This window comes from Tenrec ecaudatus, chromosome 6 (assembly GCF_050624435.1).
Source record: "Tenrec ecaudatus isolate mTenEca1 chromosome 6, mTenEca1.hap1, whole genome shotgun sequence".
Lineage (NCBI taxonomy): Eukaryota > Metazoa > Chordata > Mammalia > Afrosoricida > Tenrecidae > Tenrec > Tenrec ecaudatus.
Genome location: NC_134535.1, coordinates 80,357,944 through 80,377,298, shown reverse-complemented (window position 1 = coordinate 80,377,298; position 19,355 = coordinate 80,357,944). Strand labels below are relative to the sequence as shown.

The window sequence follows — 19,355 nt, the reverse complement described above, 5'->3', positions numbered from 1 at the left end:
GTGAAGTGCTCAATTCTTCTTCAAGGTGGTTCACACACCCTCTGCGATCCGCCAGAGGCACCGCCAACGGCCTTCCTGTGAGAAGGGACAGCCTTGAAAAATAACAAGCTCACTCAAGGAAAGGTGCTGATATGTGAGGGACATGTCAATAAAACGGCTGAAATTAAATTTTTTTAAAAGTGCTGTGTCTCTGGGAGTCCCTGTCCCTGTGGCTTCTTCCTTCGGCAGCCTAGAGGGTAGAAAGCAGTCTCTCTTTTTTATACGGGGGACAGGGAGAAAACGACATTACCCAGACATCCTACCAGGAGCTATAGGGGCGAGATCCCAGAAAGGGGATGCTTATGCTGAGCTCTGAAAGATGACCGAGAAGGGAAGAACGGGGATTCCAGGCCGAGTTAACAGCACGTGCAAACGCAGAGGGGCCTACACGAGCCCCGCACTGGTGCAAGGCTGCAAATTCTCAGAGTGGGGGAAGAGTGGGAAATGCCTGGGAGGTGGACGACAGGGGCCAGCGCTCCTGGCTGCCTTTGTCATCCTCAGGAGTTTGTGTTTTATCCTAAGGAAATGAGGATTCCTTGGAGGAATTGGGAGGTGAAATAGTTAGATCTAATCAGCATGAGACAGCATTACACAGCACAGAACCACAAGAGAACAGGTCTGAGCTGAGGATATTCATCCAAGCTTTGTTCATGGTTAGCAGGAAGCTGAAAGCAAGCGATCCATCCATCCTTCAGGAAACAGATAAGTGTGGTGAATGGTATGCGACCATTGGGCGTAATCAATTAGCCATGCCTATGGCAACATGGGTAAGTCTTCAAAAGAATGTTGAGTGAAAAGAAAAAGTTAGAAATTACATTTAAAGAATGATTAAACGCTTCAGGTAACTTCAACAGCAAAGGAAGCACATCCGCAAAACAAGGATACACGTATCTCAAAGGGTAAGCAGCCTTATTAGCCTGGGTTTAAGGGAGCAGGCAGGAAAGCGGGGACAACACAAAGGAGGGGCCTACTCTGAACCCACGTGACAATCGTGTACTATGAACTCAGGAACATGATTAACTGAACTCTCTGTACCTAGATTTTAAAAAGTAGAGTTCATATTCCGTACTCTCATTTTTCTAAAGTTTCTCCTAACCAGAAAGAAAAAGCTCAGAGTTTTATGTCTAGAATTTTATGTCCAGCAGTGCTTACACAATCACAACTACCATTGAGTCACTTCTGACCCTGTTTTCCAAAACCCACTGCCAGTGAGGCCATTCTGACTCACAGTGGCCCCACACAGGGTTCCTACCACAGTTCATCTTTACAGGAGCACACAGCCTCATTTTCTCCCCAGGAGCTGCTAGTGGGTTCGAATCACCGACTTTGTGGTCAGCAGAACTCCTTAGGGGCCCTACTTAGCTGCTTGTATATACTCCTCTGGCCCCCAGATGCCTGTGTTTCTGTGCACTTCTCTGCCGTTCTCCCTGCCTGGAACATCTTCCTAACTTGAGCTTTTCAACCTTGACTGTATACATTCAGGTTTTTTAGATGGAGAGATGTTCTGAGACTCAACCTCAGAGGCACGGATTGACTTGTTTATTCTTATTCTTATTTTAAGAGGCAAGGATTTAAATGGGCTTCGGTGGAGCTCATGTGTGGGTGCTTTTTAAAAAGATCCTTAAGTGGGTTAAGAATCATGACCTGTGACAAAATAATAGTAATTTATAAATTATCAAGGTTTCATGAGGGAGGGGAGTGGGAAGGGAGGGGGCAAATGAGGAGCTGATATTAAGGGCTCAAGTAGAAGGCAAATGTTTTGAGAACGATGATGGCAGCAGGTGTACAAATGTGCTTGACACAATGGATGGATGGATGGATTGTGATAAGAGTTGTACGAGCCTCCAATAAAATGATTTTAAAAATGAATCATGATCTTCTCCAGCCGGATGCTTGTTCCCTTAAGTGTTCACCCTCTTACTGTACAGTGAATACGACCAGATCACCTAAGCAGCTCACTTTCATCTGGTGGAACTGACCGACACCCTTCGTATCCACTCTTGGGTTCCGAATCTTTCAGTGGGTTCCCCTTACCTACAAGAAAAAGGCCAGAGTCTGCGATCCTTTGAGGTCCTTGTTCTTTAATACATGCACCCATTCAACCGTTATCAAAGATTAGGAGCTAGGCACATCTGGTTGTGGCGGTTGGATGCCATCTAGTCTGCTCCAGCCCACAGCGACCCCGTGCACCGCAGAACGACACCCTGCAAGGCCCTGCACCATCCCTGCAATTGTCTCTGTGCCTGAGCCTGAGAGAGCACAACCAAGGCGTCAGTGCATCCTGCACAGGGCCTTCCTCTTTTTCACTGTCCCTCCACTTTACCGAGCATGATGTCTTTCTCCGGGGATTGATCCCTCCGGACATGGGTCTCCAGTCCGTAAGAGGAAGTCTGTCCACCCTTGCCGCTAAGGAGCTCTCAGGCTGTACTTCTTCCAAGTCAGATCATAGCAGGCCATGCTACTTTCAATAGTCCCCTCCAGCACCATAACTCACATGCATCGATTCTTCTTCAGTCTTCCTGATTTCTGTCCCAAGCCATATATGGTATTTTCCATTGCCCCACATGCATTCGAAAGCTGGACATTGAATTAGGAAGTCACATCCTAGACTAGTCTCTGCTCTTGTGGAGTTCACAAACTTTTTGAGAAGACAAGTTTGAATACATCCATCGCAGGGTTTTTTGAGATCTATGGTTACTTTAGGAGTTACAGAAGTTTTCCTTTGGAGAGAATTATTAAAGAGTCCAGAAAGGACTCTGGAGGAAGTGAAGTGGGGGTGAAGGGAGAGCCAAGGGTGCAGAAAGAGCAGCAGGCACAGTAAGAAGCCTGACATGGAGAAGACATGGCATGTCGGAAGAATTGCAAGTCCGTGTGGACCGGAAAGAGGAAATAGTGGCCAGCCTGAAGAAGACTAAATAGCCCAGAACCTTATAGATTGAAGTACTTTAAACCAAGGGTATTGGAAAACCTTGAAAAGGTTTAAGCAAGAAGTGTAAAATTTAAGATTAGCATTAAAAAAACGATTAGCATTCTAAAGGATTTCTATGAAGCATGGATTGAATTTGGGTGTGCCCAGAATTTATCAGCCTCTCCTTTGCAAATCATCTCTTGGGTTTCTTTTACTGATGGTTAAATCCATCTCCTTTGATTTATATTAGCTAAGTTTTCAAAAGGTGAGCCTATTTACAACTTCCTGGGGGTGGCACTGGAAGCCCTAGCTCTTGCTGCTTTGACATCCTAGGAACACTTATTGGGGGTAGAGGGGTGGGGCGGTATTTTGTGCCTAGCATAGGTCCATATATCTCAACCTGGAAAACAAAGACAAATAAAACTCAAGGTCCAAAAACAAAAGATATGGTTCATTAACTAAATAAGTTCTAATTGCTTCTCGGCCTTTTGGCTAAGATCAAGTGTAGCATCTGGTCTTACCAGTTAAAAAAATAAGTTGTAATGACTAATTAAGTTCTGGTGACACAGAGGGTCAGGCTTGCTAATCGAAAGGTCATCGATTTGAATCCACTAGTCTCCAAAGCAGAAAGGTGGGGCAGTAAAACCTTAGGGACATGCCCAGTCTGCCCTGTCAGGTTACTGAGTCAGAGTTGACTCCAAGGCAGCTATTGAAGAGGTAGCAAAATCAAAGTTCAAAGGCAGCTAACTGATACATAGAAATGATTTCCAATGTTTTTTTTAATGGATTAGTATCTAATATCCAAAAAAAGTATTTTGAAAACATAAAATGGTATTGAGGCAAACTGACCAAAGTGAGGTCATTTTGTTGCCTGTTAAATGACCTGCCTCCTTCCCCTCCCATCTCAGGAAAGTCCCGGTAGTGATTATTTTAGAATGTGTTCTTTTTAAAAAAAATTTATAGAATGTATTCTTATGTACCCGGGATCAGGACATTGTAACTAACGTTATTACTCTTTAATATTGTTCCTTTTTTGGATGCTGTAGCCAGGATATTAGAATCAATCCTGTACCCTGTAATGCTCACTAACTGTGAAAGAATGTCAACACTAACTTTGCTTTCTGCTTTTGTCATAGGCTTGCTTAAGTCCCTGATCAATGATGAATGTGTTTTTGCCTTTATAAACTCACTGAAATGTCCCCTTGGGACCACAATCTAAGGCCTGGCTTTTAGATTCTCGCAGTCTGGTTAAGATGGAATAAACCCCTCTTCTAAATGTCTAGACATTATAGGGGCCGTCGTATCTTAGAGCCCATTAACAGGGTGGCAATTTTGGAGACATTTGGCCGTTTTCTATAAAGTTAAACATAAATTTACCATAAACCCCCCAAAACCAAACCTACTGTTGCTGAGTGGATGGCAACTTGTTGAGGTCCGCCCAGGCTGCCCCAGGCTGTCAGTCGGTTGATGTCAGCTCATCTCTCTTCCTCTGAGTGGCTGGCGGATTGAAGAGCGTAGTCTTCACATTGATCAAGACGTGCGATTTTACCCCTGAGTAGTGAGTTCCTCAAGAGAAATTAAAGCCTATCCACCCAAAAACATGCGCAAGAATTCATAGCAGCTTTATTCATAAGAAACACTGGGACAACCTACCGTATATACTTGTGTATAAGCCGAGTTTTTCAGCACAAAAAGTCTGCTGGAAAACTGGGGTTCGGCTTATACACGGGTCAGTGGCATGAATGGATGTCATCTGGTCAAGCCCGACTAACAAAAGTAGGAAATCTCATGAAGCCTGACATAGAGTTAATAGCAAAGTGGGTTCGAGATGCATGGGAAGACATTCCAGAAGACATGGTGGAACGAGCCTTCCAGAAATGTAGTATTAGTAATGCTATGGATGGCAGTGAAGACTGCGCTTTGTATGAAAATGACAGCAGTGATGGTGATGATGGCGATCTCAGTGAGGACAGCGTCTATGATGGCCTCACACCAGCTGAAGCTCTGCATTGGGATACGGATGATGAGGAGGAATCCAGTTTTGAAGGATTTTAACTCTTTACATTTTAGCTTGGTTGCTGATTGGGCTCAGGGAATAGTACTCTTAAGGTAGCACTGTTGATACCTTATTGTTTTTGTTGAACCTATGTCCCACTTACTGTGCTGGTTTACTAATGTTAAATGACTTGTCCTTTTATTTATGCTTTTTATTTAAAATAAATATTTAAATACATTACCCCACTGATGTCTCAATTTTTAGTAATTTTATTTTCATTTGTTTTGATTATTGAAACTCACCAATAGCTTCTGCATTTTCCACCCTAGGCTTATACTTGAGTTAATCAGTTTTTCTGGTTTCCCAGGAAATAATTAGGTACCTCGGCTTATACTCGGGTGGGCTTATATTCAAGTATATACGGTAATTGGTCATCAATAGATGAAAGAGGAACAAACAGTGGTGTAGCCATAGAGTGGAATGCTACTCAGTAATGATACAGGGAGCATGCTACAATCCACCTAACAACCTGGATGTATCTCAAAGACCTATTGAGAACTAATTACAGGAATCACAAGGAAGACAGGGAAGAAGAAAATGTTCTAGAGTTGATTGTGGTGACACCTGTGTGTCTCTTCTTGATGGGATGGAATTAGTGAATTGTGTGGCATGAGGATAAAGGGCCAATCAAACTGTGAAACAAACAAACATGGTGAGTGCAAAAAAGCTGTCGCGATGGCGAGCTGAAGGCATTTGACCTTTTCTAACTTCATAAGGGGGTAAAAACAAACTCCCTGCCACTGAGGCAATTCCGCGACCCTGCAGGCTGAGGTAGAACCTACCCTGTAGGATGGGCTTCCAAGACTGTCCCTCTTGATGGGAGGAGGAGCCTCCACCTTTCTTGCTCAGAGAGGCTGGTGATTTCCAACTGCTGACCTTATGGTTCTCAGCTCAATGCGTGACCGCTGTATCACCAGGGCTCCTTCATAAGGGGAAAAGAGAGTCAAAATCAGGGCTGTTTGCTATAAATCAGAAGTCAGACTTACCTTCTTTCTTATACCAGCCAGTCTTCCCACAACACTCGCTGCTCCTCTGCTGGTTCAGTCCTTTACTGCCACAGCCACGCAGAACTGAGACAACACGAACAGTTATGGGATGTAACAGGAGCAGCAGAGGTTTCCGTTTGGGATCCCGAATGAGTCAGGATACAGTTCTTTGGTCAGGACAGCCTCTTGTCAGCCTCTCAGCACAGCCTGGGCAAGCGTTCCAAAGCTCTTCAAAAACTCCAGACTGTCCCCTGTGGGTTTCCTAGCACACAATCTGCATATCATACAATTCAGTCATTGCAAAACCTCATCCTTCTCCTGCAGAGCACTTGGTGGTTTCAAATTGGTGACCTTGAGGTTAGCAGCCCAACAAGTAACCCATTACACCACCAGGGCTCCTAGCTCTCAGCCCTGTTCTTAAGTGGTGAGAGATGGCCCACTTGACCAGTGAGGCTTGGCCGGAAGGCCTTCAACTCCCTGGTTCCATGAGCGAGCACTCTACCTCCTGCGGGTCAGTCTTCTAGTTCTGTGGTTTTTCTTCTATCACTTTTTGCGCTCTTTCTGTTTCTTCAGTCTCAGAGTCTCTCAGCACAGGAATAGGCGGTCCAAAGAGCAAGCTTCGCATGCCTCCTTCTTAGGTGGTAATCTGGTCCCTTCTCTCTGTTAATTTCTCTCTCCTTTGTATCTCTTTTAAGATAAAAAAGGAGGCTTGGTAGCCCTACCAGTTTGTGCACTTAGAGATATTCAGCTCTTCAAACTCCCCAGCCCCACTGTAGGGTAGAGCTGAGGCCACCTGATCCAGTAAAGGTTTGTTTTTGTCCCAGGTTTATTAAAATATCACAGCATTGTGGATAGGATCCAAACAGCCCCACGGGAGGTTTTGAAATTCATTCCAACTGGGGGCTGAGTGACCCGCAGGTTGGACAGATTGCCAACGTCCAAAAGCTTCATCATTTCCTTAGTGTCTGGATCCACTTCAATAATCTCCTGGTCAAGGCTGAGACTCAGAAACGTAATGACCTGTCCTTTCTCTCTCCTCTTGCTGTGGCTTGATGGAGATCCCTCTCACAGGACCCCTCTGAAGCCTCTTCATCAAGTGAGTGACACAGCCTGCTCTCTTGTGATGGAGCTTCTTGCTGGGAATAATGACAATCTCCTCACACGTGCTTGTTGGTGTGGAAGTCGTTACCCAGGCGTGTGGAGTATTTCTCAATGATGACCCGGGCCACCTTCCTCACGGTTTTGGTGCGAACGTGGCCCATGTTGGCGGGTCCATGATAAAAGAGCAGATTTTTTAATATATAATCTTTTCTTTTTTTGGGGGGGTGGTGTGGGTGGCTCATACAACTCTTATCACAATCCATCCATCCATCCACGGTATGTCAAGCACATTTGTACATTTGTTGCCATCATGTCTCCCAAAACATTTGCTTTCTACTTGAGCCTTTAGTATCAACTCATAATTTTCCCCCTGCCTTCCTCCCCACTCCTCTCTCCCTCATGTACCCATGATAATTTATCAATTATTATTTTGTCATATCCAGTAAATATTTTTAAAAGCATTTTATTGGGGACTCATACAACTCATATCACAATCCATATATCCATCAATTGGGTAAAGCACATCTGTACATTCTTTGTCCTCATCATTTTCAAAGCATTTGCTCTCCACTTTCCAGTCAAGCTTTACAGCCTGGAAAAACCCTCTATAGGGTGGCTAGGAGTTGCCCTTGATGGCAGTGGGTCATGAAGACACAAGAAAAAGTGGAGGCTTTTGTGACTTCAAGCAGGGGCTGACTTGGGTACACTCCACCTTAATCCTGCCTCGTTAACATAATAATCACATATGAACACAGAGGTCAGGATTTATAATACACAACATGGAGGAGAATTACATTGGATCAACAAAAAAAAATCGAGGACAGCCATACAGTGCTGAGCATCATGGCCTGGCCACGTTTATACTTAACCCCAACCATCACAGGCTCCATAGAGCTTATTTGCAGTAGAGTAACAGTAGATACTATGTAACAGTAGATACTATGTAACAGTAGATACTATGTAACAGTAGATACTATATAACAAACAGTAGATACTATATAACAGCAAGTTTGTCCTTGACTGCCTGGGTGAAGCTACTAGAGGTGGGGATAGTGAGCAGGCATACCAGTAAACTTTTTAGTGTAAAAAAAGGTTCTATATCTTGATTGCTGTGTTAGTTACATGGTTACTTACATTTGTCTAAACTTATTGAAGTGTACATTGTATAATAATTAAATGTGACTGAATTATTTTGTTTTAATCTCAAAAAAAGAAAGAAAGGACAGTTGACATGAAGAAACTATTCTTTTTTTGTGGGGAAAACAAATATGAATTATTTATTTATTTTTCAATGAAACTAGTCTTTATTATTATCAGTAGTATATATATAATTTTTTAGTAGTATATTTTTTGAGAAGCTATTCTTTAAACAAAGAATTGCAGGCAAAAGACTGGACTTGCATGAGACGTGCCTCACTGCACGCAAGAATCCACGCGGCCTAAGCGGTGGAGGCCACCGGGTTCCCACTCCTGGTGACCACCAGGAAGACTGGACTTTCTAATCCTGTAAAGAGTTAACAGTTTCATAGCACAGAATTAGCCACTTAGAAGTTGTTGAATTGGAGAATGTTTTGTGTATAATTTTTGCCAACATTGAAAAAAATTATACAAATAACAATGAGTACAAGGAAGAAGAAAATGTGCTAAAATTGATGTGGAAAAGATTATATAATTCTTCTTGATATGACTGAACTATTGAATTGTACCCTATGTGGATGAAGTACCAATAAAACTGTTAAAAAGAGAGAGAGAGAATTACAGTCTCCAAGCTCACAGGGCAGTTCTACCTTGTCCTATAGGGTGGCTATTGATGAGAAGGTGATGGCAGTGAGTTCTGGGTTTGAGAAACAAAGAATTAATAACCAGTGTACATATGATCAGCTTCTTTCAGGAAAACGGTTCAATAAATAAAAGATAAAAGGATATGAAAAGACAACCTCCAGAGCACAAAATACAAACGACCCGCAATAGGAAAGAAAATATAAACGTCAATAATGGAATGATCAGATTGACCTTTTTTAAAAAAAAAAATTTGTTGAGAATCCAGGAAAATGATCACTCTGACATGTTGGTAAAAGTGAAACTAGAAATAGTTTTTGATGATCATTTTTAGTAGCACAAATGGTGTTAAAGTAAGTGATTGTAATAATTAAAACATTCCTCGACGACTGCTTTCTGCCCTTACAGTGCAGGCTTAGGGCCCTGGCTGCCTTTCCTTTCTGTGGGAATGCTCGCCACCTTCCCAGCTGCTGCATCTCTTTCCCCTTGCCACATCAGCCTAGGGCACAGTGCCAAAGACATGCCACTTCTTGCCAGCCATCTGGAGGCTCTGCGGTTTAGAAGGAAAATGGAAGGCTGAGGCTTCTACAACATCTTCTCAATATCAGTTATTGGGCGGTGGCGGCGGCGGCAGAATTCAGGACACGCTCCCACATGGAAGCCTTCCACATCCCAGCTAGTCAGCATCTCTCACATCATGATCACATCATGCAGTGGGGCTGACACAGAGATAAAGAGAACTCAGGGAAAATTGAGCAATGCCCACTGGGCCAGGCTTGTGACCCAGGCTGAGTAGGGAGAGAGTAGGCGGTATTGTGTGTGTGTGTGTGTGTGTGTGTAACTTCCTGCTTCCCATCCTGTGTTATTATTTCCATCCCATCATTCTCTGCTCGCTCCTGCTACTGCTACAGTGTTGAACTTGTTCTATGCCAGCTGGCTTTCAGACACTATGCGGGGTAAACTGAACTGAGACAAGCCTCAAGGAACCCTGGCTTACTCAAGAAATGAGTCAGTCGTCCTGTGGAAGGTCCCAACTTTTGGATTTTTCAGATTTGCTTCTTCCTGTCTCATACTTATCTGGTTCCTCCTGTATTTTCTGCAAACTGGAGAGGAGATCTAAACGCTCCCTTAGAATCAAGTTCAATATATGTATACTATATATTTACTAAATATATACATTTTGAAAGAGCCTTTGTCAGATGGTGTTGTGTACTGGATTTCATATTGCATTACATTAGGGGCACATCTGCTTCTCTGAGTCAGTGTTTTGAGGTTGCTAGCAGAGGCTAAACCTGAGGGGGGTCTCAGCATGAGTGGGCATGAGTGGGGTCGGGGTTAGGGAGGAGGCACTTGGAGGAATTACGTAAGAGAGCTTGATGTTGGCAATACAACACGGGCTGGCTGGGTTTTTGAGTAGGTAGGACTACTGAGTAGAGAGGGACAAAGCTACCACATGAGTAGTGGGGCAGGGCAGCCTGACCTGAGGCTGAGCCTGACCTGAGGAATTCGGATAACCAGGCCAGATTCTCCAGGGCAGGGGACTGGAGGGTTCAAAATCTGTTTGCCACTCTCCACTTGTTGGGAGCAGAAAGTCTGCCTATTTAGCTCTGGATCCTCTGGTGGTGGAATGACAGAGAAAACTTCTAACTCTGTTAGCTCAAGTTTTTCTTGGATTTCAGTTCCAGTCTTAAAATACTCTTTGACTGCTCTACACTTTAGAATGTCAGAGCTGGAAGGAAACTTGGAATAATCTAGACTCGCCCCCTCACTGAAGCGCTCCCATTCTTCCTCAGGAGTGTGCCTTTTTAAAACCACTGTAGTAGAATTTTCCTCACACCTCAATCCCTCATACCTTCCTCGTCTCTACCCTCGCCAAGCACTGCTTGCTCCATAGTATACTATGAATATTATTCATTATACTAGCAATGGTATTTGTGAAATCAGAACCTTGATGTGTAGTTCAATATCGTATCTTTCTGAAATTCATTAAGAGTACATGCAGAAATATTCGAATCCCACCAGTACTAGGCGCACCTCAACCTTTCCTGGTGGGGGTGGGGGTGAATACTGGGAAGCTGGATTTAGGGGCCAGCATAATTCTGCCTATGACACCTTAGTTGGGTTTACCTTTCAAAGTCTGCCTTATTTCCTAATCTGAAATCAAGAGGGGGTGGGGTGGAGTAATAGGGTAATAGAGTATCTGCAGGTGTTCATTATTGTGACTGAAGATAAGCTCTTCCTGGAAGCTAGGCAAAGAGCTTAGGGGGGGCGGGGCGGGCAGGGCTCAAAGGGAGCACTCTCGGTGGGGTTTGTGTCGAGGCTTCGCCCCCAGGGAAAGCCCCACTCCTGGGAAGGTAAAAGCCTGCGATGCTACGCCCTTCCCCCTTCCCCTCTCGCCCTACTTCCTGCCCACCCCCAAGGAGGAATCCACGGTGTCCCAGAGCCTTTCCCTGCCCTGCAGCACCTGCCCCATCTGCTGCTGCCCCCACCCCTAGAGAGAGAGAAGACTTCCCCAAGGAGAGCAGCCAGGCGCCCGGCCTCCACCAACGTCAGCTGGCCTCCTCCCGCGGGCGCCAGGGAGGGCAGGGCAGGAAGGAGGGGTTTGCGGTCAGGGCCAGCCAGATGGCCCACCCCTAGCCGGAAACTGGGGGTGGCGAGGCCCCAGCAGGGCCCAGCCCACACCGGTCCTCCAGCTCCGGCGGGCTGAGCGGCCTGCAAACCCCACCCCATTCCTCAGGGAACCTCGTGGCCCAGGCGGGTTTGTTTACGAATCCCATCTCTCCCTCCTTCCCCGGCCCGGCCCTCCGCCCGCCCCTAGGGTGGCCCCAAGTTCGGTGGGAGGGGGAAACGAGACCAGCCCCTGAACTCTACACCTTCCCTCGCACTCCCCCTTCCTCCTTTCAGCTTCGGCTGTGGGTGCTGGGGAGGACACGGCCTTTACGCTGACCTGATGAGCTCTGCGGGGGGCACTCTGTATTTCAGAGTGGGGAGTTGGGGGTGGGTGGGTTCTGCGCTCTCTGCGACTCTGCAGTCTGGAGGGGGATGGGGGGCCACTTGTCCCAGGAGAGGGGAGAAGAGGAAACGACTTCATTTTTGGTTAAAGGATATGACAGGGCTTCCTCTCCGCATCTGGCTCTGGCAGTAGCTCCTAGTTCTAGTGAGCTCCGGGTCCCTGAGGAGTTGAGTATTTTGGGGGAGGGAAATCGTTTGATAATATGTTTTTCTCCAAGCTAGGAGTCCCTCAGGGGTCAGACTTAAATGAGCAGAAAAAGCTGTTTGCCCCATGTGAGCTTCAGGCTGGCCTCTGATCCGATCCTTTGGGTGCCCTGAGCCCATCCTCTCTGGCTCTCAATCCTGAAGGATGTGGGGACGATTTGGCCTCTCAGCAATTTCTCCTCTTCTCCACCACACCTTCAAACCACCATTATTTGGTAAAGAGCTTTCATGAATCAGAAATGATCAACTAACTGTGTTTACTGTCGGCTGCCTTCTTGCAGACCTCTTCAGAAGAGAGACTATTATGAAGGTTGGGCCAGAGTGTGTCAGCTCCAACCCAAAGGAAATTGTACTCTTGACCAGAGCACCCAGTTCTCTCAGAAGGATTCAAAAAAGATTCTCCCTCTCCCTCTCCCTCTCCCTCTCCCTCTCCCTCTCCCTCTCCCTCTCCCTCTCCCTCTCCCTCTCCCTCTCCCTCTCCCTCTCTCTCTCTCTCTCTCTCTCACACACACACACCCCACCCCACCCCACCCCACCCCACCCCCTCCAGGGCTTTCAGGATCACCACAGCCAAGGGCTGTTTAATGGACTGGATGAAGGCCTGGCTAGCACAAGGTACAGCATAGGCAAGGATGACTCAGTACTTCAAAGTTAAGGAAACAAACACACAGAAGGGTACACAGTAAATATAATTTTAAATCATCATCATAATGAAGAATATCTTCAACCAAATTCTGGACCTCCCAAACACAAAGGACACACTCCTTTACAATTCTTTTCTGGACTTGGCTCTTGCCTTTCTAGGCTCTTCAAACACCGGAGGGGCGCGTGCGATGATGACCCACTCATAGACTTCATTGCACTGCTCCTGATCTAGGGCTACTCATCAGAGAACTCGTGATATGAAACATCTTTGGCTCTTTTTGCTTCTGTTCAGAGAGGTTGAAAATTAAGATTTATATTTTCTATAAGACTGTCTTGACTTTATTATTTTGTCAAGGGAATCTTCTCACTTCCTAGACGAGGCAGGACAGATGAAATCATTCAATTTCAATGAGTCTATTTCATACTTAACAGCTTCAGTTGAAAGCTTGCTAAAAGGAAAGGTTAAAATGATGGGAAAGGAGGGTTTTGATCCTCTGTATAGTCTCATTTGTAAAATGTTCTGAATTCTCAGATTGCTAACTGGGAAACTGATCAAAGCTGAAGAGTGGATTCAAAACCAAGAATTACACTGATGAACATACAACTTTCCTGGTTCTTTAATGCTTCCTCTCCCTCATGCCCCACCCCACTATCATGATCCCAAATGCAACTTACAAATCCAGCTGGACCAGAGCATGTACACTGGTACAGATAAGAGCTGGAAACACAAGGAATCCAGGACAGATAAACCCGCCAGGACCAATAATGAGATAAGCGCTGTAAGGAGGGGCAGGGGAAGGTGGGGAGAAAGGAGGAACCAATCACAATGATCTACATATAACCCCCTCCCTGGGGGACAAACAACAGAAAGGTCAATGAAAGGAGACATTGGACAGTGTAAGACATGAGAAAATAGTAGTAATTTTTTTTTAGAAAATAATAGTAATTTATAAATTATCAAGGGTTCGTGAGGGAGGCAGGGGAAAAATGAGGAGGTTATATCAAAGGTTCAAATAGAAAGAAAATGTTTTGAGAATTATGATGGCAACAAATGTACAAATGTGCTTAGACAATGGATTTATGTATGGATTGTGATAAGAATTTTATGAGCCACAGGTTTGTCTAAATAAGATAGGCTGGATGAACTATCTGGAGGAAAAACAATGGGACTGACAGTTGGTGGGGGGGACGGACTTGGGATAGGGGGAGGTGGGGGTAAGGAAGTGGTGTTAACTAACCCAGGGACAAGGGAGCAACATGGGATCCAAATTGGTGGGGAGTGGGGAGTGGCAGGCCTGGTAGGGAATGATCAAGGGTAAGGTAACCTAAAGAAGAGGTATAGCTGTAACTCAGGTGGGGACTGAGCATGATAGTGGGGCAGGAGGAAAGTCAAGGGAAATAGAGGAAAGAACTAGGAGGCAAAGGGTATTTATAGAGGTCTAGACAAAGACATGTACATGCAAATATATATATGAGGATAGGGAAATAGATCTATGTGTCTATATTTATAGGTTTAGTATTAAGGTGGCAGAAGGACCTTGGGCCTCTACTCAAGCAGTCCCTCAATGCATGAATACTTTCTTCTATTAAATTGGCATTCTATGATGCTCACCCTCCCGAAACAACTGCTGAAGCCAAAGCAGGTGAACAAGCAAATGTGATGAAGAAAGCTGATGGTGCCCAGCTATCAAAAGAGATAGCGTCTGGGGTCTTAAAGACTTGAAGAAAAACAAGCGGCCATCTAGCTCAGAAGCAACAAAGCCCATATGGAAGAACACCCAAGCCTGTGTGATCACGTGGTTCTGAAGGGATCAGTTATCAGGCATCAAAGAACAAAAAATCACACCTCCACGATCTGATCACCTAGGACAAACGGGTACATAAGCAAATGTGGGGAAGAAAGCTGATGGTACCCGGCTATCAAAAGAGATAGTGTCTGGGTCTTAAAGGCTTGAAGGTGAACAATCAGCCATCTAGCTCAGAAGCAACAAAGCCCACATCAAAGAAGCACATCAGCCTGTGCGATCACGAGGTGTCAAAGGGATCAGGTATAAGGCATCATCAAAAAAACAAACACCTTACCATAGTGAATGAAGGGGGAAGTGCAGAGTGGAGAACCAAAGCCCATTTGTTGGCCAATGGAGATTCCCTCCCAGAGGGGTCTAGGGGAGGAGATGAGTCACTCAGGGTGCGAGGTAGCACAGATGAAGAATACAGCTTTCCTCCAGTTCCTAAATGCTTCCTCCTCCTCCCCGCCCCCTCCACCATGATCTGAATTCTACCTTGCAGAGTTTGTACACTGGTGCATATAGGAGCTGGAGGCACAGGGAATCCAGGATGGATGATACCTTCAGGACCAGGGGTGTGAGGGGCGATACTGGGAGAGTAGAGGGTGAGTGGGTTGGAAAGGGGGAACCGATTACAAGGATCTACATGTGACCTCCTCCCTGGGGGACGGACAACAGAAAAGGGGGTGAAGGGAGACGTTGGACAGGGCAAGATATGACAAAATAATAATTTATAAATTATCAAGGGCTCATGAGGGAGGGGGGAGCGGGGAGGGATGGGCAAAAAGAGGACCTGATACAAAGGGCATAAGTGGAGAGCAAATGCTTTGAAAATGATTAGGGCAAAGAATGTACAGATATGCTTTAGACAATTGATGTATGTATATGTATGGATTGTGATAAGAGTTGTATGAGCCCCTAATTAAAAAAAATGAGAGAAAAAAAAGAAAGCTAATGGTGCCCAGCTATTCCAAAAAAAAGAAAATTATGAGGGCAAAGAATATACAGATGTACTTCATACAATTGATGTATGTATGGATTGTGATAAGAGTTATATGAGTCCCTAATAAAATGTTAAAAAAAAGAAATTTATGAGCCTCCCATAAAATGATGGGAAAAAAAGAAAAACAAATGTTAAAATACAGATCAATCTTATAATACAATCCTGTCAATATTCTTTTAAAAAAACCACAAACAAAAACTCAAGAATTATTATATAACCCATTGTATAAGGCAACCATCTGAGTCTGGGATCCATCCTCAAGGTCAGCAGTTCAAAACCACCAGTTGCTCAGAGGGAGAAAGACAGCTTTCACTCCCATAAGCAGTCACTGAAAATCACAAAGGCAGGTCTATCCTGTCCTACTGTGAGTCACCACTGACTTTTGGCAGTGAGTTTTTTTTTCTTTTTTTACATTTTATTAGGGACTCATACAACTCTTAATCACCATCCATACATATACATACATCAATTGTATAAAGCACATCCATACATTCCCTGCCCCAATCATTCTCAAGGCATTTGCTCTCCACTTAAGCCCCTTGCATCAGGTCCTCTTTTTTTTTTTCCCCTCCCTCCCCTTTTCCCCCTTCCTCATGTGCCCTTGGTAATTTATACATCGCCACTTTGTCATATCTTGCCCCATCCGGAGTCTCCCTTCCCCCCTTCTCTGCTGTCCCTCTCCCACGGAAGAGGTCACATGTGGATCCTTGTAATCAGTTCCCCCTTTCCAACCCACTCACCCTCCACTCTCCCAGCATCGTCCCTCACACCCTTGGTCCTGAAGGTATCATCCACCCTGGATTCCCTGTACCTCCAGCCCTCATATGTACCAGTGTACAGCCTCTGTCCTATCCAGCCCTGCAAGGTAGAATTCGGATCATGGTAGTTGGGGGGAGGAAGCATCCAGGATCTGGGGGAAAGCTGTGTTCTTCATCAGTACTACCTCACACCCTAATTAACCCATCTCCTCTCCCAAACCCCTCCATGAGGGGATCTCCATTGGCCGACACTTGAGCCTTGGGTCTCCACTCTGCACTTCCCCCTTCATTTAATATGGTATAGATATACATATATACACATATATACACATACATACACACACTTACATCTTTTTTTTTTGCATGATGCCTTATACCTGGTCCCTTGGCACCTCGGGCAGTGAGTTTTGAGTTTATACCACCACTAGAGAAAAAGCCCTGGTGGAGGTGTAGGCTGTTAACTAGTAATTTGGTGGTTCACATCCTCCCAGGGGTTCCTCAGGAGAAAGCTGACGCTGTCCGTAAAGATTCAGTCTCAGAAATCTACTCCATGACAGTGGATTTTGTTTGCTACAAAGCAACCAAATGAAGGCTGAGAATTTATTCTTAGCACTGTAATATCCTAAGATCTACCCAGACTACTGGATGTTAATTATATACTCGAGCTTTAGGCCACAACATAAAATGGCATTGTTCTTGCCTCAAGTTACTTAGAATAGAGGGACCCTGACTACTCAGATTTTTAGAAAACACTTTTTTGTGATCTAGGTGAGGGTTTACAGACTTTGGATTTGACAGCTTATCAAGTCTCCCTTTGGTTGTCCTGTTTCCCTTTTCTCCCTTTCTATTTCCCTCTTGTTGGAGATTAATTTCCTCTTCGCTGAAATTAATCCTGTTCAGATCTAGCCTTGGACTCTGATGGCATAGTGGTTACTAACCGAAAGGTGTGTGGTTCAAAACCACCAGCTGCTCCACTGAGGAAAGACAAGGTTTTTTATTCCCATAAAGAGTTACAGTCTTTAAAAAAAATTACAGTTTTGAAAGGAGCTGATACCAAGGGCTCAAATAGAAAGTAAATGTTTAGAAAATGATGATGGCAGTATACTAATAGGATTGAAACAATTGATGCATGGAATGTTGTAAGAGCAGTAGGATCCCCCAGTAAAATGATAAAAAAAAAAAAGTCTTGGAGATCCACAGGGGCAGTTCTATTCCGATGGTCACTATGAGTCAAAATTGACTAGATGACAGTGAATTCAGTTCTTTTGGGAGCGTCTACCTATTTCCCTTCCACTCTTGGTAACCCTAAAAGTCTGGTATTTGATTTTTAAAACAACAATGGTCTCATCTAATATTTCCCCTTTTGTGATTGACTACTTTCGCTCAGCATCATGTCCTCCAATTGTAATCCAGACATTTATTCAAGATGAACAAGTGTACACCGGTGTCGACTCTCTGCTCTAGCTGTAGGATATAGCATGAAAAGGCATTATTCCGGTCCTTACATTGCTCAGGCTAGCTGGGGCATCCTGAATAGTCAGAGACTACTTTAGGAGCTATCTGGGAAGTATTCAATGCCCGGGAGTGGTCAGTAAATCTTCAGAGAAGCTGTACTTCTCAGAGACAAGAAGACAACGGAGAGACCGTCACTTAAGAGGTCTGGACTTTGGAGACTCCAGAACGCAGGACTTTAAGAAAACAAGATTTCATAATTTATTCTCTGGTGAAAATTCCACATAACCATTGCAGATGAAGTCACTGGAGTAGCTAGTCTCTCTGTGATCCCATCTCCAGCTCACTTTTTTTTTTTTTGATCAATTTATTTTTTTAAAATTTTTTTTTATTTTAACAATTTATTGGGGCTCATACAATTCTTTTCACAGTTCATACATATACATACATCAATTGTATAAAGCACATCTGTACAGTCTTTGCCCTAATCATTTTTTTCTCTCTTCTTCTTTTACATTTTATTAGGGACTCAAACAACTCTTACCACAATCCATACATATACATACATCAATTGTATAAAGCACATCTGTACAGTCTTTGCCCTAATCATTTTTTTCTCTTTTCTTCTTTTACATTTTATTAGGGACTCAAACAACTCTTACCACAATCCATACATATACATACATCAATTGTATAAAGCACATCCATACACTCCCCGCCCCAATCATTCTCAAGGCATTTGCTCTCCACTTAAGCCCCTTGCATCAGGTCCTCTTCCAGCTCACTTTTTGCAGCACCCACGTTGGCCTTTGGAGTCCCTGACTTTGTTCATTCTGCTCTTGGGTTCCTGGCGTTGTTGACTGGAGGTCTTGTTCTTCTTAGACAGGCCATGTCTTGCAAGTCTGTGTTAGGTTCCTTTTTCTTTATCTCATCCAAAGAAATGCCAATCATGCCGAAGCCAGTAGTTTTTGCCATCATCAAAATGGATTCTAAATCCAAAAACCAAAATGGCAATCTGGTGTGGTCTGGTACATTTTGGCTAGTTTTTCTATGAATTTCTGTCTTAGGCACTGTTGCTTTCCCAGAATAAAGGACATCAATGACCATTTGTTTTGCTGAAGTAGTTCTTGATTGCTCATGAACTTCCTGGTCCGGATACTGTGTCCTTTCTGATGGCAGAGGACACTCAAGCAGCCAGAGACTAAAGCATGACTTTTGGGGGGAAATCTCAAGAAGAATAAAGAGTAGTGGATAGCAATGGGTGACGAATTTGAATAAGCAAAGTAAAAGCCTTGCATGTTATGCTGCATTGTTAGTTCATGTGAATGAAGGCTTAATCTATCACTCCAAACTCCCTGCCATTGAGTTGATGCTGACTCATAGCCACCCTGTGGGACAGGGTAGAACTGCCCCCTGGGTTTCCCAGACAACGCTTTATAGGAATAGAAAACCCCTTCTTTTCCCCTCGGAGCGGCTCATAGTTTCGAACTACTGACCCTGATGTTAGCAACATTTAATCACTACATCAGCAGGACTGAGTTCATATGATCTAATTGCTTTTTAAAATCGATCCTTTAGAGTTATTTGAAGTATCCTACAAAGGGTTCTGTAGATAGACACTAGGG

General features: G+C 44.3%; 2 pseudogenes; one reads left to right on the top strand and one right to left on the bottom strand.

Annotated features, from left to right (window-relative positions):
* The first annotated feature begins 3,419 nt into the window (after nt 1-3,419).
* On the top strand, nt 3,420-3,560 carry LOC142451982 (U2 spliceosomal RNA; annotated as a pseudogene).
* Nucleotides 3,561-6,826: 3,266 nt separating this feature from the next.
* On the bottom strand, nt 6,827-7,251 carry LOC142451491 (small ribosomal subunit protein eS17-like; annotated as a pseudogene).
* Nucleotides 7,252-19,355: the final 12,104 nt, after the last annotated feature.